Genomic DNA, 4,554 nt, shown 5'->3' with positions numbered 1-4,554 from the left:
ATAGCAAAATGAAAGACAAAGATCTTGTGAATACAGACAATATTTCCGATTTTTTAAGTGTTTTACAGCGAAAACACAATATATCGTTATATTAGCTTACTGCAATGGCTAACACACAACAGCATTGATTCCAAGTAATCGGTAGCGATAGCACAGCTCGACAGATATATGAAATAGCATCCCAAATTGGGTCCTTATCTTTGTTGATCTTCCATCAGAATGTTGTAAAGGGGTCCATTGTCCAGAACGGTCTTTGTTTGGATCCAGAACAAACTATTTCCCTCTTGAATTAGCAAGCACACTGGCCGTGCGGCGCTAACCTCTCCTTCTTGAAAACATTCTTCCAACGCATCACGTCTAAAGTCCCGAATAAATTTCAATAATATAATTAAACTATATTGAAAAAACATACTTTAGGATGATATTGTGACATGTATCAAGTAAAATCGAAGCCGGAGATCATATTCACCTATAACGACGGTTTTCCAGGAGGCAATTCCAGGTCCAACTTCGCGCCTTCGAAAATAATAATAATGGTGGACCTCTCACTCCAAGAGGCTGTATTCAATCCCAGAACGAGATATTCAAGTCCTTTCTGCTCTCACTTCCGCATGACACCCAGGGGAAGGCGTATGACGTGTTTCTATAGTCCCAAGTGACGTGCCCTTTTATAGACAAGCTCTTGAAAAAAGACCTCGCTTTTGGAAATCTCACTTCCGGATAGGAAATGGGCTGCAGAAAGAGTTCTGGTTCACTTAGAGAAATAATTCAAACGGTTTAAGAAACTAGAGAGTATTTTCTATCCAATAGTAATGATAATATGCATATTGTACGAGCAAGAATTGAGTAGGAGGCCGTTTGAAATGGCCACCTCTTTCCAGGTTACTCAGTGCTGCCTCTTGCAGCCCTAATACGTTAATCTCCTTGCATGTTAGGGCATTGTGATGGACGGTTTAAGGTCTCTTTTCTGGATTTTGATCATTAGTGGGTCCTAATTCTGCTCTGAGAGCATTATTTGGGGTTTTGCGGTGAACTCTAAGGATATTTTTTCAGAATTCTGCATGCAGAATTTCAATTGTGTGTTTGTCCCATTTTCTGAATTATTGGTTGGTGAGTGAACCCCAGACCTCACAACCATAGAGGCCAATGGGTTATATAACTGATTGGAAGATTTTTATCCAGATCTTAATTGGGATTTGCAAATGTAAGTCATTTTTGATGGCGTAGAAGGCCCTTCTTGTTTTGTCTCAGATCGTTCACAGCCTTGTGGAAGTTATCTGTGTTACTGATGTTTAGGCTGAGGTATGTGTCAATCTTTGTCTAGATATCTAGATAGAATTTATGTTCGTGGACCTTTTTTTGAACACCGTTATCTTTGTCTGACAGAATCTATGCAGAAGACCTAGATGTAGATGTAGGCCCTCCTTGGTTGGGGACAGAAGCACCGGATCATTTGCAAACAGTAAAACTTTTACTTCAGATTCTAGTTGGGTGTTGCAGACAGTTTGAGTGCCCTTGCCAATTAATTTATATTGAGTTTTTTTCCCCAAGCACTGCTTTCCATCAGTTTATACAGCAGACCATCATGCCGAATTGAATACAAAATATATTTTTTAAATGAGAACATTTTGCTTTACTTTGTTTGTCAATTGCGCTGTGCAGGGTGAATATGTGGTCTGTTGTATGGTATTTTTGGTAAGAAGCCAATTTAACATTTGCTTGTTTTCGCTGTTGATGATACAGCAGGGTATTTTTTCCAGAGGTTACTGTTTACGTTTATCCACACATCTTCGTTTTGGATAGATAACTCTTTGTGTGGTTGTTTGTTTAGTGTTTGCTCTTTGTTACAGGGCCAAACAGATTGGAGAGGTGGTTTACCCATACATCTCCAATTTTCGATAGATAACTCTTTGTGTGGTTGTTTGTTTAGAGTTTTCCAATTTTCCCAGAAGTGTTTTGATTCTACGGATTCTTCATTGACATTGGGCTGATTTCTGACGTGGTGCATCTTTTTCCCCGTAGTGTATTTCTGTAAAGTTTTAGTGATTCACCCCAGTGAAGGCGTAGGCTCAGGTTTTCTGGCTTTCTATATTTTTTGTTCAGATAGGTTTCTCAACGTCTTTCTTAGGTTTTTGCATATTTCATCAAACCATTTGTCGGTGTTCTTCATTTTCTTAGCTTGTAATTTTTAGATTTGACAGGGAAGCTTAAAAGGTCAAATATACCGTTTAGGCTTTCTACTGCCAAGTTTCCACCTTCACTACTACAGTGAAATGTTTAGTAAAGGAAGTTGCCTAAAAGGGATCGAATTTGTTGTTGCCTAATTGTTTTTTTGGTAGGTTTCTACACTGCTTTCCTTCCACAGTTATGCAGTTCATTTGGCGTTGATGCCTCATGATTGAGTTATGTCTGCTTTATACCAAATTAGCATACCGCCTGAGTCTCTTCACTGTGTGGTAGTGTGGTGGATGCGACAACCAACTCTCTGTAATCTAGAGACCAGTGGGTCCACCTCCACTATATCATGTTTCTTGTAGGATGACAATGCCTGTATTTCCCGATTTCTTTGGGTTCCTGCTCTTTATGCCAAAGGCAGATGACTTCAGACCTTGTATATTCCAGGATGAGATAGTAAAAGCTTTGTGTTCCATATTGTCCAGTGTTGTTTTCGTGTGGTTTAGTTTCGGAACCTTTAGGTTTGAGCAGAGCACGCCGAGCAGGTGTATTATGGGGCCTGTTGCTCCTCCTCTCTCTCTCTCTCTCTCTTTCTCTTTCTCTTTCTCTCTCTCTCTCTCTCTCTCTCTCTCTCTCTCTCTCTCTCTCTCTCTCTCTCTCTCTCTCTCTCTCTCTCTCTCTCTCTCTCTCTCTCTCTCTCTCTCTCTCTCTCTCTCTCTCTCTCTTCTTTAACCTACATCTTTTCTTTCCTTCCCTCACCCCCAGTTGAGGGAAGCCATGGTAACGACGGCCTGTTGCCGGGGCAACCGTTGCATGAGCCCGACCAGCCAATCACTCCTGGAGATTCTAGATGGTATTGTGATTATGTACAACCTAAGTGTTCATCAACAGCTCGCAAGAGGCTGTCTGTTCGTCGCATGGGCTCCAACAAGGGAACCATTGGATTAGAAATGCTCTGTAGATCAAGGTAGGAGGCTAAAATATCTGTCCCAAATCACATCCAATTCCCTGTGCATTTCTCCACATTTTGTTACTTTACAGCCTTATTCTAAAATTGATTAAATTGTTTTTTTTTTCTTTAATAAATCTACACCCAATACCCCATAATGACATCACAATACCCCATATAGGAAAGTTTTTACTTTTTACTTTTACACGCTCCCCAAGATGGCTTAGCAGTTCAGACGTCATTTCTGTTTCGTATTGTCGTGTCCTGTATATATATATATTTACACCTTTCTTCGCATATCTTTTATATATTTTATTATCCAAGAACTCAACTACAAAAGCTTTCCTGCAAAAGCTTTCCTGCAACCCGCTTCACCAATTACAAAAAAGTATTATTTACCTCAAATCTGAAAATCCACCGTGGAAGCTAGCCAGGGGCTAATTCAGAAGCTAGCCAGAAAGCTAACCAGAAGCTATCCGATAGCTAGCCAGAAGCTAATCTGTAGCTGCCCAGAAATTAGCCGGTCTGCTGGCTAGCGTTGGTGTTTCAGCTGCCCACGTTTTGTGGTCATCAGCTATTCCTTTAGCTCGATAATCTACCGGCATTTTTGTGCAACGCGACTCGGAACGGAGCATTCCGGGACTTTTTTTTCTCTCAGTTTCCCCGGATTTCAGCCGCAGGCTCTGGACATTTGCAGCTAGCTAGCTGCAAACCGTGTGACTATTGGCTTACGTCGATCCCGGAGCAAACTCAAATCATTCCGGAGCTAGCCAGCTGAGGAGTTCCATCAGCCATTCCTGGGCTACAGTCACCTATCCGGACCCGTTTTTTTTTGTTTTTTTGTTTTGTTGTTGCTGCAGATACGGAGCCCCACCGGGCCTTCACGACTGACTGCCGACGTTATCTGCCCGAGGGAGTTATCCAACTGGCACCTCCGTCCCGACGTTACCTGAACGCTCATCTGGGGCCCGCTAACCGTTAGCTGTCTCATCGGCTGCTATCTGAATAAGAATATCGAACAATTTTTATTATTATTTATTTTTTTTATTTTTTTCTTGGGTCACTATATCTATTTTGCCAATTTGGATTGATCCCCTCTACCACACGGAACCCCACTAACCTACCGACGGAAACGCACGAGGTATCTACAAATAGACTTTCATACTATGCTATCTTGCTACCGATAGCCATCTACCCGGCCAGCTGTCTGGATCGCCGTGACCCCAACCAACCTCTACTCACTGGTCCCTTATTGATCACTCGATTAAGCATGCCTCTCCTTAATGTAAATATGCCTTGTCCATTGCTGTTCTGGTTAGTGTTTATTGGCTTATTTCACTGTAGAGCCTCTAGCCCTGCTCACTATACCATATCCAACCTCACAGTTCCACCACCCACATATGCGATGACATCACCTGGTTTCAATGATG

Source organism: Salvelinus fontinalis, chromosome 3 (assembly GCF_029448725.1).
Source record: "Salvelinus fontinalis isolate EN_2023a chromosome 3, ASM2944872v1, whole genome shotgun sequence".
NCBI classification, from domain to species: Eukaryota; Metazoa; Chordata; class Actinopteri; order Salmoniformes; family Salmonidae; genus Salvelinus; species Salvelinus fontinalis.
This window is presented reverse-complemented; position numbering follows the sequence as displayed.